At 36.9% G+C, this 20,833-nt stretch overlaps 1 pseudogene; it reads left to right on the top strand.

Moving 5' to 3' along the window:
* The first annotated feature begins 9,685 nt into the window (after positions 1-9,685).
* LOC107472073 (probable methyltransferase At1g29790) lies at positions 9,686-10,700 on the top strand (annotated as a pseudogene).
* The last annotated feature ends 10,133 nt before the right edge of the window (positions 10,701-20,833 follow it).

The raw sequence follows: 20,833 nt of genomic DNA on the forward strand, positions 1-20,833 counted from the left end.
AATGGCAAGATCCCCAAATCAAAGGCTCGTAAGACACAGGGATCGTAGTCGACCACAATAATCAAACCACCTCCAAGACAATGATGGTGAGAACTACCAAAAAGACTCCAAGTGAAGAAGGAGAAAAAACATGGTGATAGGAGCCACCCATTACTGAGAAGGTCCTAAGGTTAGGTTGCCAGTAACCCTAGCTAGCCCTGCTTTTGAGGCAAGGATGAACCTCGAGCGGTAGACGCCGTCCAATGTCAGGCCTTCCCAGTAACGCTGGCTAGCCCAGCTATCAAGTGGTTCAATGCCCTACCTAACAGCTAGATTTCATGTTTTTCTCAACATCTCAAAAAAATTCCTAACACAATTCACCACATGAGACCAGATCATCTTATTGGGCATCACCCAACGACCAGACGAATCCACAAGAAAGTATCTTGATCGATTTAACAATAAATATTTGGAGATCAATGGACTAACAGACTCACAGGAAGTTTATGCCTGACCAATGGGTTCTTGAATGAAGGTTTTCAAAAGTATAACACCCTACCACACAGAGCTTTACGCTTAAGTTTGTAAATCAGAGGTGGTGAGGTATTACGGACTCTAAAAGACAAAAGACGTACTTATGTATATATAAGAAGAATAGTTTTAACTATGAGTCTTGAATAAAGAATAAATAGAACAAATAGAAATCACATTGAACTCGAAACGTGAAGATTATAAAGCGGAAAAATGGAGAGCAGAAGAGATAAAATACACACATATATAAAGAGTTCCAACAAGATACTTATAGCAAAATTCTAAATATACAGCCCAAAATAAATGAAAAACATAAATATAGATTCTGGTTCTCGGAAATCAACATCTAAGAGGGACAAAATACAAGTTTACACATAGTGGAGAATACTACATATATACATATACAAAATACAAAGTTCAAAATCCCCAACAGTAGTTCTTCGCTCCTAAAGAGTCTCCAACACGCTCAGTGAGGTACCTCACGTGCTGCATCTGAAAAATAATAGAATATGTATGGAATGAGAACTGAGGTTTCTCAGTATGGTAAAGGTACTTGTATAGATAATAAATAATGTCCCAGAAAGCCAGAGGCATTTTAAAACTCCAATAATTTAAATCAAATCCTAGAGTTTTCACTAAACCAAAATTATGGTGACCATGTCTAAGGATCCTAATTTAACTCTTCATTTCTGGTTCTCTGCAAATCTCCAATTTACCAAGTGGAACAACCTTCAGCATCTCCTCCACCAACATGAGGGATCTTTGAAAAAAAACACAAACAAGACAAAAAAAACACAAATATGGAAATAGATACAAAAATTAGGTCAAGTAGCAGTTAATTACAGTTAAACAAATAGGCAAGTCAAAACAAATGCACACTCAAACAAAACATACAAGTGCATATGATGCATGTCTGCCTTATGGCAGATGAGTCTCATCTGACGATTATACAGCCATAACCGGACATGTCCAGTAGCTAACCCGAACATTGTCTCTCTGTTGCACACTAACACCTCAGCACATCGGCTGGCCATTAGAGGGAGAGTGCCCTATCACTATTAGAGGGAATATGTGCCTTGACACCATTAGAGGGAATATGTGCCTTTTCACATGCAATCAGCGAGAAATCGTAGATAAGCGGGATCGACCACCATCCTTGCCACATGATGAGCGGATAATTTATACGCTTTTTGGCATTGTTTTTACATAGTTTTTAGTATGATTTAGTTAGTTTTTAGTATATTTTTATTAGTTTTTAAGAAAAATTTATATTTATAGACTTTACTATGAGTTTGTGTGTTTTTTTTGTGATTTCAGGTATTTTCTGGCTGAAATTGAGGGACCTGAACAAAAATCTGATTCAGAGGCTGAAAAAGGAATGCTGATGCTGTTGGATTCTGACCTCCCTGTACTCGAAATAGATTTTTTGGAGCTACAGAAGCCCAAATGGCGCACTCTCAATTGCGTTGGAAAGTAGACATCCAGGATTTCCAGAATATATAATAGTCCATACTTTACTCGAGTTTTAACGACGCAAACTGGCGTTCAAACGCCAACTCCCTGCCCTATTCTGGAATTAAACGCCAGAAACAGGTTACAAGCTAGAGTTAAACGCCTAAAACAAGATACAAACTGGCGTTTAACTCCAAGAGAAGTCTCTACACGTGAAAGCTTCAATGCTCAGCCCAAGCACACACTAAGTGGGCTCGTAAGTTGATTTCTATATCATTTACTTATTTCTGTAAACCCTAGTAACTAGTCTAGTATAAATAGGACTTTTTACTATTGTATTTTCATGCTGGGATCTTTGATCAGTTTTATGCTATCTTAGACATTGGGAGCTGGCCTCACGGCCATGCATGGACCATCATCACTTATGTATTTTCAACGGTGGAGTTTCTACATACCATAGATTAAGGTGTAGAGCTCTATTGTTCCTCGAGTATTAATGCAATTACTACTATTTTCTATTCAATTCATGCTTATTCTTGTTCTAAGATATCCATTCACACACAAGAACATGATGAATGTGATGATTATGTGACGCTCATCACCATTCTCAACTTATGAACGTGTGCCTGACAAACACTTCTGTTCTACATGAAAACAAGTTTGAATGTATATCTCTTAGCCTTCTGGTTCACGATCAGAGTCTTCGTGGTATAAGGTAGAATCAATTGGCAGCATTCTTGAGATCCGGAAAGTCTAAACCTTGTCTGTGGTATTCTGAGTAGGATCTGGGATGGGATGACAGTGACGAGCTTCGAACTTGCAAGTGTTGGGCGTAGTGACAGACGCAAAAGGATCAATGGATCCTATTCCAACATGAGTGAGAACCAACAGATGATTAGCCATGCAGTGATAGTGCATTTAGACCATTTTCACTGAAAGGACGGACGGTAGCCATTGACAACGGTGATCCCCCAACATACAGCTTGTCATGGAAAGGAGTATGAAGGATTGGATGAAGACAGTAGGAAAGCAGAGATTCAGAAGGAACAACGCATCTCCATACACTTATCTGAAATTTCCACCAATGAATTACATAAGTATCTCTATCTTTATTTTATGTTTATTTATCTTTTAATTATCAAAACTCCATAACCATTTGAATCTACCTGACTGAGATTTACAAGATGACCATAGCTTGCTTCAAGCCAACAATCTCCGTGGGATCGACCCTTACTCACGTAAGGTTTATTACTTGGACGACCCAGTGCACTTGCTGGTTAGTTGTGCGAAGTTTTAAAAAAGAATTGAGATTACAATTGTGCGTACCAAGTTGTTGGCGCCATTGAGATCACAATTTCGTGCACCACCACACTTATCACATTCATTGTCTTTTTATCCATTTCATTCTTAATCTTATCTCACTCCGTCCATAGTCACTATCATAATCAATCAATATCATCATCGCCATCAATCATCTCTCAAATCCTCATCATTCATAAATGTATTTATTCACATAATTCACATCCTCTTCATCATCATCATCTCGGAATACCATACATCATAATCTTCACTCTTCAATTTGCTATCTCAAACCATTAAATTTCATCCTTAACCCTTCTAACCTTTAGTACACTTGCTTTAGATTTATAATAGGGTTTAAAAAAGCAATTTAGAGGAACAATCGAAACCACACAAATTTCATTTCAGGCAAAATAGGGTGTCGCATACGCGAACCATTGCCGCGTACGCGAGATTTCAAAACTTGCCATTTTTATATCTGCATGGCCACTGTGTAAGCGAGTGTATGGATAGTGCCATGCACTCCCATACGCATGACATTCCCCTCGTACGCATGAATGTGAATTTCCAGAAAAAAGTTGTTAAGTTGTAGAGATCAGTTTTTAACCTAAAATTTGAACCTTTGTAACTTTTTACACAAAAATCATTTTTCAATCATTCTTGAACTCTTGGAAATATTATTGAATATATTTTCATAAAAGTCTTACTTTGTTGAATTTGCAAATCTGGGGACTGAGTTATGGCTTGCCAAAGTTTGTCAAAAACTCATTTTTACATAAAAATAGAAATTGCCAAATTTCAAGGAATTCACAATCCAAACAATTCAAAATCATACCAATTCACCTCTACCCAATCTCAACATATATTTCTTCATTCTCTACATCTTTATCTATTCAATTTAACAACCTCCATTCACAATTCACCAGTTCTCATCGTATCAATAATTAATTTTAACAAATACTAACCCAATCACAACCACATCAATTCTCATTAATTCAATTCATCACACTGGCAAAACTCACCTTTTTTAACCCCAGGCCCAAAATCCACGGCCTCCGGCCCAAATTTCATCAATTCATAAATTCATAAAACTCATAAATCATAAACGATCAATCAACAATCCATCAATTAATCATTCTCATTCACCAAGCTCATATCTCCTCCTTATACAATTATTCACTTCTAAGTAACTCATACCACATCCTCAAAACTCACAAACAACCAATCACCAAATAAAAGCCAAATCTAACAACTCATTAATTATGACAAATTTAATTCCATCCATTCATACATTTCAATCCTATTCTTAAGACAACTAGCCTATGGTTCACATAATATTATATATTAACTATAAGAAACTAAAATCATTCCTTAGCCGATTCCTTCCCAAGCATAAAACACCACGTAACCTCCTTTTCACAAGCTTCCAAGCCAACCCAACAAGTTTCCAGCCACCAAAGTTCCAATTCAAGCACTTCACTTCACCAATTTGACTTTAATTCACATAGATTCATTCTAATTTTCACACAGTTTACGAAAATCACACTAGGGTTCCATTAATTCAATAGTTTACAAGAGTTTAGAGGTTTCTCACCTTATCCATAGATGATTAGGGAGAAACCCAATAATTACCTAATACTAGATTACACTTAAACCATCAAAATCATAAAAATCTCTCAATACCCACAACCAAAATGCAAAATCAGAATGGAAGAGGAAACTGGGCAAGAAATTCAAAGTGCATCTTCACTTTGTTTGGATAGAATTGAAGAGCCTGGCGAGGCAAACACATGGCCGCAAATGGTGCGGTGATCGGACCTCCGAATCAAAATCACACTAAGCGAACTCTTTGTTTATCTTTTGGTTTTTTTGAGATATATATATATATATATATTCTAGTCGACCTTTGCTTTGCAGGTCAAATTTAGAGCTTGCTTAGGTATCTATCTTTTGAACCTCTATTTATATACTTGTGGTGCACGAATTCCCACACTTCGTACAACTGAACCAGCAAGTACATTGGGTCGTTCAAGTAATACCTGAGCGAGTCAGGATCGATCCCACGAGGATTGTGGTTTGAAAAAGCTATGGTTATCTTGCAGATCTTAGTCAGGCAGATAGAAGAGTTGTTAGGTTTATGAGATCTGAACTAGGTTGATATGTTTACAATGATAATCTTAAATGGTTAAGGCTTGGAGATGCTTTGTCCTTCTAAATTAACTTTGGTATTACTGTCTTCTTCAATTGTGAATGATTTCTTCAATGGCAGGCTGTATGTGATTGATGTTGGTTTGAGCAACTGCCAATACTCCTCCAGATCTGAACCCCAGGGTTATTGTGGATCCATTCTGATTGAGGGTGAAGCTCTTGCAATTCATTCTCTTTGGTGATCCTACTCAAAAAGTCACATACAAGGTTGAATCTTCCGGATCAGAGGATGCTGCGCCTTTGGGTTCTAACCTCTATCACAGAGACCTAATCTCCCTATACCTCGGCTGAACTGGTGTCTCAAGAAGTTTCTAACGAAGTCGTGAATTAGCCATCTAAGAGATGTATAGTCAAGCTGACGGTTCAATGCTTTCCACTGAAGTATTCACACGAACCCAAGAAGAACATGAGTGGTTGTCAGGCACGTGATCTTAGTATGAAGAACAAAGATGATTGTCACGGGTCATCCCATTCATCATGTTAAAGAACGAAAATACATCTTAGAATTAAATCAAACTTGGATTGAAGAGAAATAGTAATACTTTTATTAATTCATAGAACTCAGTAGGACTCCTCCCCTCAATCTAGGAGGTTTAGAAACACATACTAATAGAAAATACAGTGATGAATGAAAATATGGTGTAAAGATCTGGAAGAAGATCTTAAGCAAGGTTGATCTTCTCCTTTAAATACTAAACTAATAACTAGTAAGGGTAAAACAGTCTTTTCAGTGCTAAAATCCACTTCTGGGGCCCACTTGGTGAGTGTTTGAGCTGAGTTTTGATGAGATTCACGTGCTAGGAGGGCTCTAGGGCGTTGAACATTGGTTAGGGGATCCTCTTTAGGCGTTTGGACGCCAGTCTCTTCTCCTTGGGCGCTGGACACCTAAAAAGGGGCAGGAGGCTGGCGTTGGACGCCAGTTTTGGGCCTTTTCATTAAACTATTATGCATCGCTAAAAATCTCTAGAAGTCAGCTTTTTATAGCTATTGAGAATTCTCTATTTGGACTTCTGTAACTCTAGAAAAGGGCTTCCGAGTGCAAGGAGGTCAAATCCGGATAGCATCTGCAGTGCTTTTTCTATCTCTAAATCAGACTTTTGCTCCAACTCCTCAATTTCAGCCAGAAAATGCCTAAAATTGTACAAAAACACAAAAACTCAAAGTAGAATCCAAAAATGTGAATAAACATTAAAACCTATGAAAACTTTATAAAAATCAAACAAAATATACTAAAAATTATATGAAAATGATGCCAAAAAGTGTATAAAATATCCGCTCATCACAACACCAAACTTAAACTGTTGCTTGTCCGCAAGCAACTAAAAATAAAATAAGATAAAAAGAAGAGTATGATGTAGTAAATCTCAGAGTTTCTAATGAAGCTCAGTTTCAATCATGTCTTCGACTACTCCTGATGGTATTTTAATAGAACCATCAGCAAGTTGATGGCATATACGGGTTGCTTTGACTTCCTCAGTCAAGAAAAGATTCTTTATTAATGAAGTAGGTATTAGGTTGATGCTTGCTCCAAGGTCACATAGAGCTGTCCTTGTACAAGCATCACCTATAGTGCATGGTATCATAAAGCTTCCAAGATTCTTAAGCTTCGTTGATAAGCTGTTTTGAATGATTGCACTGCACTCTTCTGTGAGGAGGACTGCTTTTGTCTCTCTCCAATCATTCTTATGACATAAAATGTCCTTCATGAACTTAGCATAAGAAGGTATTTGTTCAAGAGCCTCTGCAAAAGGGATTTTGATCGCTAATGTTCTGAGATAATCCGCAAAGCAAGTAAACTGTTTATCTTTTTCCTCTTGAAAGAATTTTTCAGGAAATGGAATCTTAGCCTTATACTCATCAATCTTGGTTGATGAAGGCCGAGTGCCGTGTGTGTTGAAAGGGGGTTACTAGCTTGCTTAGGAGGGTTGTTATTAGTAAGTGACTGGCCTCCCTTGCTTGGGCGTTCAACGCCCATAATGCTGCCCCCTTCCTGGTGTTCAACACCAGGAAGACTATTCCCTTCTGGACGTTCAACGCCCTTGTTGGTGTCCTCAATTGGGCGTTAAACGCCAGGGATGGGAATCCCTTCTTGGAATTTAATGCCAATGATCTTCCTCTTTGGGCTTTCAATGCCCTCAGAGACGTCTTGGGCCTCAGCCTGGTGTTCCTCTGTAGGTTTTTCTTTCTTTTTGTACGGAGGTTGGGTGTTTAAGGATTTTTCGCTCCTTAGTTGAATAGCCTGACATTCTTCTGTTATATGCTTAGATAATTGCTGCCTTGTTTGACTCAGTTGGGATTCTACATTCCCGTTATAAGCTTGAGTTTCTCGTAAAGCCTCTTGTAATTCTAGTAGTTGTTGGGCAAGGGCGTGTAGCTTCTGAGTCAATGGGCCATCTTGTTCTGGAGGGTCAGGTTCAGTAGATACTGTCTTAACCTCTCCTATCATAGAAGTCTCAGCAGCTGAGTACAGATGCTGATTAGTAGCAACTGTCTCAATAAACTCGTGAGCCTCTTCAATGGTCTTTCTCACATGTATAGAACTACCAGCAGAGTGGTCCAAAGACATTTTAGCCATGTCTGAAATTCCATAGTAGAAGATGTTTAATTGTACCCATCCTAAAAATATTGCAGTGGGACATTTTCTTAGCATCCTTCTATACCTTTCCCAGGTATCATAAAGAGATTTACTGTCTCCTTGTTTGAAGCTTTGGATGTCCAGTCTCAATTGGGTCATCTTCCTTGGGAGAAAGTATTGATTTAAAAACTTGTCTACTAACTGGTTCCAAGTTTTCAAGATATCTTTGGGTTGGTTATCTAACCACCTCTTTGCTTGGCCCTTTACGGCAAAGAGAAAGACAAATAATCTGTAGACATCTTGGTCTACTCCCTTATTGTGTACTGTGTTAGTAATCTTTAAGAAATCTACCAAGAACTTAGTAGGCTTTTCCTGTGGAAGTCTAACATATTGGCAGTTTTGCTGCACTAGCATAATGAATTGAGGGTTTAGTTCAAAGCTACTTACACTGATGTGAGGTATGCTAATACTTCTTCTATAGAAGTCAGTAGTGGGATTTTTATAAGACCCTAGAGTTCTTCTGAACTCTTGATTCTCATTTGGGTTCATGATTAAGAAAGGTAGGAAAAGGAGAAGAATTAAGGAATAAGATGAAAATTATAATTAAAATATTTTTTTATTTTATTTATTAATTAAATTAAAAAATAAAAGTTAATTAATTTAGAATATTTGAAAATTAATTAATGAATTTCAAAAAAAGAAGAAAGAGAAATAGAAGAAGAGATTTTGAAAATTAGAAGAGAGAAGAATTAGTTAGGAAGTTTTGAAAGAGAAGAGAGAGAAGATACGTAACTAATTAAGAAAAGATTTGAAAATAAGATAAGATAGAAGATTAGAAAAGATTTGAATTTGAAATTTGAGAATTAAATTTTAAAATTTTAAAATTGAAATTTGAATTTGAAATTTTAAATTTTGAAATTGAATTTTAAAATTTGAAATAAGATAAGATAAGATTTTTGAAAAGATTTGATTTTGAAAAAATTTGAATTTTGAAATTTAAAACTAAGATAAGATAAGATAAAAAAATTTTAAATTAAAATCTGAATTTTTATTTAAAATTTTTGAAAATTAATTAAAATAAAGATAGAAAAGATATTTTTATTTTTGAATTTAATGAGGAAAGAGAAAAACACACAAAAGACACCAAACTTAAAAATTTTTAGATCTAAAGCAATCAATTTCCGAAAATTTGAAGACAAACACCAAGAGACACCATACTTAAAAATTTTAAGATCAGAATAAAAAGAAAAACAAGAACACTTTGAATATTAAGAAGAATACCAAGAACAAAACTCAAAAAATTCAAAGAACACAAGAACATGCAAAAGACACCAAACTTAAGATTTTGAGAAAAGGACAAATTAGTTCCTGACTTTTTACCCGGCGAACATTTTAATCTCTGACCATTGGAAAATACTTTTAAGTCCCTGACGTCCTTAAATGTTAGACGGATCAGTCCCTCCATCCACAAGCCACCATTAGACCCAACAGAAAAGGCTGACGTGGCTCCCCCTCTGCTTACCTGGCATCACGGATTCCCACGTGGCACGTTAGTGGGATGGAGCTTTTGAAAAATGGATACATAAGTCCTTGTCGCTCAAGACGATGTCGTTTTGTATGCTGCCCTAATCCTCAACCTGATACTCCCACCTCAACCCGATAGCCTCTTCCTGCCACAACCACCCTGACCACCTCCACAAGTACATGTCCTACACTCCTTTCTCCCTTTGCCCCTCCAACTCCGACCTCGCCGAATCTCTTATCCTCCGTGGTTGCCACCCCCTCTCCCGCTGCCGCTGCTTCTCCCGAACTGTACCGCACAAACCCTTATCCCCTCTCCTTTAAGACCCTTTCCCTTCTTCACACCCCGATTCCTCTGTAATTTGAGACCATTAACCTTACAAATCCTTCGATTGCTTCCACCGCCAAAACCCTAACCTAGGCTTCAACCCTTCCTCTGATTCATCCAAGTTCACAACCTACAAGACCAACCTCGATCTCTCGATCTCGCAGCTCTTCCAGATCGCCAAGTCCACAAAGTTAGTCATCCGGCTGGGCCTCGACGTCGGTGGCGGCACCGGGTCATTCCCCGCTACGATGAATCTCTATAACGTGACAGTTGTGACGACGACTATGAGCGTGGGTGTGCCATACAGCGAAGCGATGGCACCGAGGGCCTTGTGCCACTACACGTGCCGCTACAGCAGCAGCTACCGGTGTTCGACGAAGTGGTGGACCTTGTGTGGGAATTCTGTGAATCGGTAGATTCCGGTGATGATGATGGAGTTCTTGCTGTTTGATATGGATAGGGTTTTGAGAGGTGGAAGGTACTTGTGGATTGACAAATTCTTCAGTAAAAGGGTGGACCTTGAAAAGCTGTATGCGCTATTGATTGAGAAATTAGGTTACAAGAAGGTAAAGAGGGCCACTGGGAATAAGAATGATGCTAGTGGCATCAAGAATGCTGAGGTTTTTCTTACTGCATTGTTGCAGAAGCCTACTTCAAGATGATCAACTTGAAGCTTGCTTCTTTACTTCTTCACTTACACAACCTGGTAGGATATAACTACCTATCTTGCTACTTGGAAAGTTAACATCTTAATTAGTTAAAATTAAATTAGTTGCATGTCAAACACACTCAAAGTCAAAATGTTCATGTTCTCCAATATACTGTTGCATAAGATAATTTCTCTAAGGTGAGAGTTGAAATACTGGTTAACCTTATTCATTCAAAAAAATATCAACATTTGGTACTTCATAACTAGCACAAACCACACCTGTTTAAGGGCATAGCCCCATAATGTAATTAGAATCTAACGTCGTTTTGAGCAATAGGGACTTATGTGTCTATTTTTCAAAAGCTCCATCCCACTAACGTACCACGTGGGAAGCTGTGATGCCAGGTAAGCAGAGGGGGAGCCATGTCAGCCTTTTCCGTTAGGTTTAACGGTGGCTTATGGACGGAGGGACAAATCCGTCCAACTTTTAAGGACATCAGGGACTTAAAAGTATATTCCAATGGTCAGAGACTAAAATATCCATGGAGTAAAAAGTCAGGGACTAATTTATCATTTTCTCTAAAATTTTTGAAAACCAAGAACAAAATTTTCGAAAACTTAAAGAAAGCACACAAGAAGACACCAAACTTAAAGATTGACACAAGATTTAAACAAAAGACACAAATTTTGAAAATTTTTAGAAAAAAGACTCAAAGAATTTGAAAATTACCAGGAACATAAACAAAAAGACTTAAACCAAGAACAAAGATTAATCAAAGAAAATATTTTTTTTGTTTGGAAAAAGTTTTTTAATTTTTTCGAAAAAAGGAAAATAAAATAAAAGACTCTAACAAAATTAAAGAAAATACCTGATCTAGTGAACAAGATAATCTGTCAGTTGTCCAAACTCGAACAATCTCCGGCAATGGTGCCAAAAACTTGGTGCACGAATCCCCACGCTTCGTACAACTTAACCAGCAAGTGCACTAGGTCATCCAAGTAATACCTGAGCGAGTCAAGGTCGATCCCACAAGGACTGTGGTTTGAACCAAGCTATGGTTATCTTGCAGATCTTACTCAGGCAGATAGAAGAGTTGTTGGATTTATGAGATCTGAACTAGGTTGATATGTTTACAATGATAATCTTAAATGGTTAAGGCTTGGAGATGCTTTGTCCTTCTGAATTAACTCTGGTATTACTGTCTTCTTCAATTGTGAATGATTTCTTCATTGGCAAGCTATATGTGATTGATGCCAATACTCCTACAAATCTGAACCCCAGGGTTAGTGTAGATCCATTCTGATTGAGGGTGAAGCTCCTGCAGTTCATTCTCCTTGGTGATCCTACTCAAAACACCACAGACAAGATCGAATCTTCCAGATCAGAGGATGATACACCTTTGGGTTCTAGCATCAACCATAGAGACCCTAATCTCCCCATACCTCAGCTAAACTGGTGTCTCGAGAAGTCCCCAACAAAGTCGTGAATTAGCCGTCTAAGAGATGTATAGTCAAGCTGGTGGTTCAATACTTTCCACTGAAGAATTCACACAAACTAAAGAAGAACACAGGTGGTTGTTAGGCACGCGGTCTTAGTATGAAGAACGAAGATAATTGTCATCGGTCATCCCATTCAACATGTTGAAGAACAAAAATACATCTTAGAATTAAATTAAACACGGATTGAAGAGAAATAGTAATACTTTTATTAATTCATAGAACTCAGCAGGGCTCCTCCCCTCAACCTAGGAGGTTTAGAAACTCATACTGATAGAAAATACAGTGATGAACGAAATATGGTGTAAAAGTCTAGAAGAAGATCCTAAACAAGGATGATCTTCTCCTTTAAATACTAAACTAATAATAGTAAGGGTAAAACAGTCTTTTTAGTGCTGAAATCCACTTCTGAGGCCCACTTGGTGAGTGTTTAGGCTGAGCTTTGATGAGATTCACGTGCTAGGAGGCCTCTAGGGGGTCTTCTTTGGGCGTTTGGACACTGGTCTCTTCTCCTTGGGTGCTGGACACTTGAAAGGGGGCAGGAGGTTGGTGTCCGAGTGCAAGGAAGTCAGATCCGAACAACATCTGCAGTGCTTTCTTTGTCTCTGAATCAACTTTTGCTCCAGCTCCTCAATTTCATCCAGAAATTACCTGAAATTGTACAAAAACTCACAAACTCAAATTAGAATCCAAAAATGTGAATTTAACACTAAAACCTATGAAAACTTAATAAAAATCTAACAAAACATACTAAAAACTATATGAAAATGATGCCAAAAAGTGCATAAAATATCCGCTCATCACAACACCAAACTTAAACTGTTGCTTGTTCCCAAGCAACTAAAAATAAAATATGATAAAAAGAAGAGTGGGATGCAGTAAATCTCATAGTTTCTAATGAAGCTCAATTTCAAACAGATGAGCATGACTTAATAACTTTTTGCTTCTGAATAGTTTTGGCATCTCACTATCCATTGAAACTCAGAAATGTTGGTCTCTTTAGAAACTTAGAATCCAGATGATATTATTAACTCTCCTATTTTAGCTCTTTTTTATTCTTGAACATAGCTTTTAGAGTCTTGGTTGTGACCCTAAGCACTTTGTTTTCTAGTATTGCCACCGGATACATAAATGCCACAGACCCTTTACCTGGATGAACCCTTTCGGATTATGATTCAGCTTTGCTAGAAACCCCAGATAGACGTGTCCAGAGTTCTTAAGCACACTCTTGTTGCATTGGATCATGACTTTAACCACTCCGTCTCAAGTTTTTCACTTGACACCTTCATGCCACAAGCATATGGTTAGGGATAACTTGGTTGAGCTGCTTAGGCCAGGATTTTGTTTCCATTAGGCCCTCCTAACCATTGATGCTCAAAGCCTTGGATCCTTTTATCCTTGCTTTTTGGTTTAAAGGGTTATTGGCTTTTTCAATCTGCCCTCCTTTTCCTGCATTTTTGGGCAGTAATGGATTTTTCTTTTTTTTTTGCCTCTTTCTTCTTTTTTTTTTGAAATATGCTTTTTCTTTTTCTTTGCAGCTTTTTCTTGCTTCAAGAATCAAATTTTGGATTTTTTAGATCATCAATAATACTTTTCCTTTTTCTCCATTCTTTCAAGAGCCAGCATCCTTAATTTCAACTTTAAATATGCACTGTTTATGCATACATTTAGATAACTAAAGCAATGCCACCACAACAAAATAATTGATTATTCTTTATTGTAGAACTCAAAAATTTATGCATCTTTAATTCTTCTAAAAAAATCTACTATTTTATTCATGTTTAATGATAATAAGAGGAAAATTTTATAGCTAATTGAAAAATAAAAATTAATTAATTACTACTAATGCTTATGTAATTCTAAAAATTAAAAGACATAAAATAAAAATAAAAATAAAGACTTAAATACTACTTGTGATCATGTAACTCCAAATTAGGATGGAAATACGTGAAACAGGAATTGGAATTGTCATAGGGTTGAAACTCTACAACCTTCAACTTGGGGGACGCTGGCCTCTTCAGGTTGAGGGGCTCTGGGCTCTTCACCGAAGAGCTTCTGGCACTTCAACTCCTCTATCTCACCCCTTACTTCTCTTTCTCTTTGATCAGTTTGCAAATCATGCTAGTCTGATCTTTCTACTCCTCTCCGAGTTGATCTAAGGTGCTTTGTAAGTGTATCATAGACGCCTTCAGCTGGTCCCAATACTCAATTAGAGGGATCTCTTGGGGAGGCTCAGATGCCTTCCTTTTGAGTTGATCCTCTTGTATCTTGGAATTCTCCATCACCTGCTTGGTGATTGGGCTTTCCACTGGAATAAAGTTATCCAAGTAGATCAGCACCTTGGCCTCTTGGCATAGGCGAAAGATAAGATTTGGATAAGCCAGCATCGCATTAGTAGACATCCTGTTTACTAACTTGTAAATCTCACGGGGGATTATTTGGTGGACTTCTACCTCATTCCCCATCATGATGTAGTAAATCATCACAGCTCTTGGAATAGTGACTTCAGGTATATGTCCTCAATCCATTGAGTTCCTGGTAGGCATATCTCCTCTAGGATTTGATCCAGCTTTGGGTTGGCTACGACCCTTCTATTGTAGGATTTAGGGTCATCCCTCTGCAAGGGTAATTTGAAGATTTCTCTCACCCAATCCAGATGAAAATAGATGATCTTCCCTCTAACCATATTGCAAAAAGTATGGATGGATGTTCCATCTTTCTTTTGCTTATCTTTCATCCACAGATTTGCATAAAACTCATGGATGATGTGATATCTAACATTAAACTCAGGATTAGTTAGAATCTCCCAGCCTCTCCTTTGAATTTGCTCTTGGATCTCCGGGTATTCTTCTTCTCCTAATTTGAATCCCACCTCAGGTATTACTGGCCTTTTACTCATTATCTTGTGATAATATTCTTCATGTTGCTTGGTAAGGAATCAAACAGGTTTGAAAACAACTGTTCGGTTATTTTCTTTCTTGTTCTTTGGGGTAGTCTTGCCACTTCTTGGAGCCATGTGATTTGAATTTTTAATGAGAGAACAAGGCTCCTTCTACACCAAACTTAGAAGATTTGCTCGTCCTCGAGGAAAAGATAAGAAAGAAAGAAGAAGAAAAGTGAAGTAGAAGAGAAGAGGAGAATATAATTCGAATGAGAGGTGATGAGTGAGGGAGAGGGGGCACGGACATATATATAGGGAGGGGGGAAGGAATTTTCAAAAAGAGAGATAAAATTTTTTAAAAAGATAGAAAAGGATAAGTTGTTAAACTTTGAAAGATAAAAAAAAGATATGAAAAAGATATAAAAAGATTTTAAAGATAAGATAAGAAGTATGAAAAAAATTTTAAAGTTTAATAAAAGATAAGAACAAGAATTTCAAAAGATAAGAAAAGAATTGAAAGGATTTGAAAACTAGTTGAAAAGATATGAGATTTTGAAAAAAAAAGATTTGAAAAGATTTGAAAATATCTTAAATTTGAAATTAAATTGAAATTGAAATATTTGAATAAGATTTTATTTAAAAATCAAAGAATATTTAAAATTGAATTTGAAAAAGATAGATTGAATAAAGAAAAGATAAGCATTTTGAAATTACCTCCCATGCTGTCTTGCTGGGCGTTGAATGCCCAAAATGGTACCTATTCTGGCATTCAACGCCAGACTACCCTCTTTCTTGGGCATTAAACGCACAGCTGATGAGCGGATAATTTATACGCTTTTTGGCATTGTTTTTAGGTAGTTTTTAGTAAGTTCAAGCTACTTTTAGGGATGTTTTCATTAGTTTTATGTTAAAATCACATTTCTGGACTTTACTATGAGTTTGTGTGTTTTTCTGTGATTTCAGGTAATTTCTGCCTGAAATTGAGGGACTTGAGCAAAACTCTGAAAAAAGGTTGACAAAAGGAGTGCTGATGCTGTTGGAATCTGACCTCCCTGCACTCAAAATGGAATTTCTAGAGCTACGGAACTCCAAATGGCGCGCTCTCAATGGAGTTAGAAAGTAGACATCCAGAGCTTTCCAAAAATATATAATAGTTCATACTTTATTCGAAAATTGATGACGTAACTTGGCGTTGAACGCCAAGTACATGCTGCTGTCTGGAGTTAAACGCCAGAAACACGTCATGATCCGGAGTTGAACGCCCAAAACATGTTATAACTTGGCGTTCAACTCCAAGAAAAGCCTCAGCTCGTGGATAGATCAAGCTCAGCTCAAACATACACCAAGTGGGTCCCGGAAGTGGATTTATGCATCAATTACTTACTCATGTAAACCCTAGTAGCTAGTTTAGTATAAATAAGACTTTTTACTAGTGTATCAGTCGTCTTTTGACCACGTTTCATCTTTGGTCTTAGTTTTGTTTTATTCTTCATCTTAAGAGGCTATTGATCACGTTTTAGGGGGCTGGCCATTCGGCCATGCCTGAACCTTTCACTTATGTATTTTCAACGGTGGAGTTTCTGCACACCATAGATTAAGGGTGTGGAGCTCTGTTGTACCTCAAGTTTCAAAACAATTACTATTACTTTCTATTCAATTCTCTTTTATTCTTATTCCAAGATATACGTTGCACAACACTTTGATGAATGTGATGATCCGTGACACTCATCATCATTCTCACCTATGAACGTGCGTGATTGACAACCATTTCCGTTCTACTCTAGGCCGGGCGCATATCTCTTAGATTCCGCAACACAATCTTCGTGGTATAAGCTAGATAGATGGCGGCATTCATGGGGATCCGAAAAGTCTAACCTTGTCTGTGGTATTCCGAGTAGGATTCCGATATTGAATGACTGTGACGAGCTTCAAACTCCTGAAGGCTGGGCGTGATGACAAACGCAAAAGAATCAATGGATTCTACTCCAACCTGATTGAGAACTGACAGACGATTAGCCGTGCTGTGACAGAGCATTTGGACCATTTTCACTGAGAGGATGGGATGTAGCTATCAACAAGGGTGATGCCTCCAGACGATTAGCCGTGCAGTGACAGCGCATAGGACCATTTTCCCGAGAGGATTAAAAGTAGCCATTGATGATGGTGATGCCCTACATACAGCTTGCCATGGAAAGGAATAAGAAGGATTGGATGAGAGCAATAAGAAAGTAGAGATTCGAAAGGATTCTAGCATCTCCACACGCCTATCTGAAATTCCCACTATTGATTTACATAAGTATTTCTATCCCTTTTTATTTTCTATTTATTATTAATTTTCAAAACCCATAAACCATTTAATCTGCCTAACTGAGATTTACAAGGTGACCATAGCTTGCTTCATACCAACAATCTCTGTGGGATCGACCCTTACTCACGTAAGGTATTACTTGGATGACCCAGTACACTTGCTGGTTAAGTTGAATGAAGTTGTGAGCTTCTCTAACAGTGCCTGGAGATCTTTTATCACAATTTCGTCCATCAAGTTTTTGGCGCCGTTGCCAGGGATTGTTCGAGTATGGACAACTGACGGTTCATCTTGTTGCTCAGATTAGGTAATTTTCTTTTCAAAAACTTTTTCAAAATTTTTCTTTTCTTTTTCGTTTTTTCAAACTTTATTTTCAAAAAAAAAATATAATAAAAATACAAAAATTCATAAAATCATAAAAACCAAAAATATTTTGTATTTCTTGTTTGAGTCTTTAGTCAATTTTTAAGTTTGTTGTCAATTGCATGCTTTAAAAATTTTTCTTACATTTTTCGAAAAATACATGCATTCATAGTGTTCTTCATGATCTTCAAGTTGTTCTTGACAAGTCTTCTTGTTTGATCTTGATGATTTCTTGTTTTTCATGTGCATTTTTCGTTTGTTAGAGTCCATGCATTAAAGATTTCTAAGTTTGGTGTCTTACATATTTTTTTTGCATCAAAATTTTTTCAAAATTATGTTCTTGATGTTCATCATGATCTTAAAATTGTCTTGGTGTTCATCTTGACATTCATAGTGTTCTTGCATGCATTCTTTGTTTTGATCCTTAAAGAAAAGAGAAAAACACAAAAATGACGTTTTTAATTTTTCTCTCTCATAATTAAAATATTCAAAAAAATCAAAAAAATATCTTTTCCTTATTTTTCTCCAAATTTTTGAAAATTTGAGTTGACTTAGTCAAAAACTTTCAAAATTAGTTGTTTCTTACAAGTCAAGTCAAAATTTCAATTTTAAAAATCTTATCTTTTCAAAATCTTTTTCAAAAATTATATCTTTTTCATTTTTTTCTATTTCTCAAAAATTTCAAAATTCTTTTTCAAAATATTTTCAAAATCTTTTTCTTATCTTTATATCATGTTTTCAAAAATTAGCTAACAATTAATGTGATTGATTCAAAAATTTGAAGTTTGTTACTTTCTTGTTAAGAAAGGTTCAATCTTTAAGTTCTAGAATCTTATCTTGTAGTTTCTTGTTAGTTAAGTAAGTAATTTCAAATTTTTGAATTAAATCTTTTTATCTTTTATCTTATCTTTTTCAAAAAATTTTATCTTTTTCAAAATTTGATTTCAAAATATCTTATCTAACTTCTTATCTTCTTATCTTTTTAAAATTTTAATTTTAATTTCTTTTTCAACTAACTCTTTGACTTTTTGTTTGTTTCTAATCTTTTTCAAAACCACCTAACTACTTTTCCCTCTCTAATTTTTGAAAATATCTCATCTCTTTTTCAAAAAATTATTTTTGTTCTAAATTTTAATTTTAATCTTATCTTATCTTTAATTTTCGAAAATTACTAATCCCTTTTTCAAAATTATTTTCGAAATTTTCCCTCTCTTTTCTTATTCTATTTAATTATTTATTTACTAACACCTCTCTTCACCTCTCTTCATCTAAAAATCCGAACCCAATCTATCCCTTGTGTTTGGATTCTTCACTTTTCTTTCTTCTACCCCTTTCTTCTTCTACTAACATAAAGGAATCTCTATACTGTGACATAGAGGATTCCTCTTCTTTTCTTGTTTCCTTCTCTTTCATATGAGCAGGAACAAGGACAAAATCACTCTTGTTGAAGTTGATCCAGAACCTGAAAGGACTCTGAAGTGAAAATTAAGAGAAACTAAATTACAACAATCCAGAAACAACCTTTCAGAAATTTTCGAACAAGAGAAGGAGATGGCAGCCAAAAATAATAATAATGCAAGGAGAATGCTTGGTGACTTCACAAAGCCAACGTCCAAATTTGATGGAAGAAGCATCTCCATTCCTACCATTGGAGCCAATAACTTTGAGCTGAAGCCTCAGCTAGTTGCCTTAATGCAACAAAACTGCAAGTTTTATGGACTTCCATATGAAGATCCTTATCAGTTTTTAACTGAGTTCTTGCAGATCTGTGAGACTGTAAAGACGAATGGAGTTGACCCTGAAGTCTACAGACTCATGCTTTTCCCTTTTGCTGTGAGAGACAGAGCTAGAATATGGTTGGATTCACAACCCAAGGATAGCTTGGACTCCTGGGATAAGCCGGTCACTGCCTTCTTGGATAAATTCTTTCCTCCTCAAAAGCTGAGCAAGCTGAGAGTGGATGTTCAAACTTTCAAACAAAAAGATGGTGAATCCCTCTATGAAGCTTGGGAAAGATACAAGCAGCTGACCAGAAGATGTCCATCTGACATGTTTTCAGAATGGACCATATTAGATATATTCTATTATGGTCTATCTGAATTTTCGAAAATTTCATTGGACCATTCTGCAGGTGGATCTATTCACCTAAAGAAAACGCCTGGAGAGGCTCAAGAACTCATTGACATGGTTGCAAATAACCAATTCATGTACACTTCTGTGAGGAATTCCGTGAATAATGGGACGCCTCAGAAGAAAGGAGTTCTTGAAATTGATGCTCTGAATACCATATTGGCTCAGAACAAAGTGTTGACTCAGCAAGTCAACATGATTTCTCAAAGTCTGAATGGATGGCAAAATGCATCCAACAGTACTAAAGAGGCAGCTTCTGAAGAAGCTTATGATCCTGAGAACCTTGCAATGGCAGAGGTTAATTATATGGGTGAACTTTACGGAAACACCTATAACTCATCATGGAGAAATCATCCAAATTTCTCATGGAAGGATCAACAAAAGCCTCAACAAGGCTTTAACAATGGTGGACGCAATAGGCTGAGCAATAGCAAGCCTTTTCCATCATCTTCTCAGCAACAGACAGAGAATGCTGAACAAAGCACTTCTCATTTAGCCAATCTAGTCTCTGATCTGTCAAAAGCCACTTTCAGTTTCATGAGAACTCCTTCCAGTATTCTCCCAAGCAATATAGAAGAGAATCCAAAAGGAGAGTGCAAGGCCATTGATTTAGTCAAAGTGGCCGAATGCACTAGGGAGGAGGAGGACGAAAATCCTAGTGAGAAAGACCTCCTGGGATGTTCCTCAAGCAAGAAGGAGAGTCCTATTAAGGATCCTGAGGAATCTGAGGCTCATATAGAGACCATAGAGATTCCATTAAATCTCCTTCTGCCATTCATGAGCTCTGAAGACAATTCTTCCTCTGAAGAAGATGAAGATGTGACTGGAGAGCAAGTTGCTCAATATTTAGGAGCTATCATGAAGCTGAATGCCAAGTTGTTTGGTAATGAGACTTGGAAAGTGAACCTCCCTTGCTCATTAATGAGCTAGATACCTGGATTTAGCAAACTCTACCTCAAAAGAAACAAGATCCTGGCAAGTTTATAATACCTTGTACCATAGACACCATGACCTTTGAAAAAGCTCTATGTGATCTAGGGTCAGGGATAAATCTTATGCCACTCTCTGTAATGGAGAAGCTGGGGATCATTGAGGTACAACCTGCCTTGTTCTCA

This window comes from Arachis duranensis, chromosome 2 (assembly GCF_000817695.3).
Source record: "Arachis duranensis cultivar V14167 chromosome 2, aradu.V14167.gnm2.J7QH, whole genome shotgun sequence".
In the NCBI taxonomy this organism is placed as follows: Eukaryota; Viridiplantae; Streptophyta; class Magnoliopsida; order Fabales; family Fabaceae; genus Arachis; species Arachis duranensis.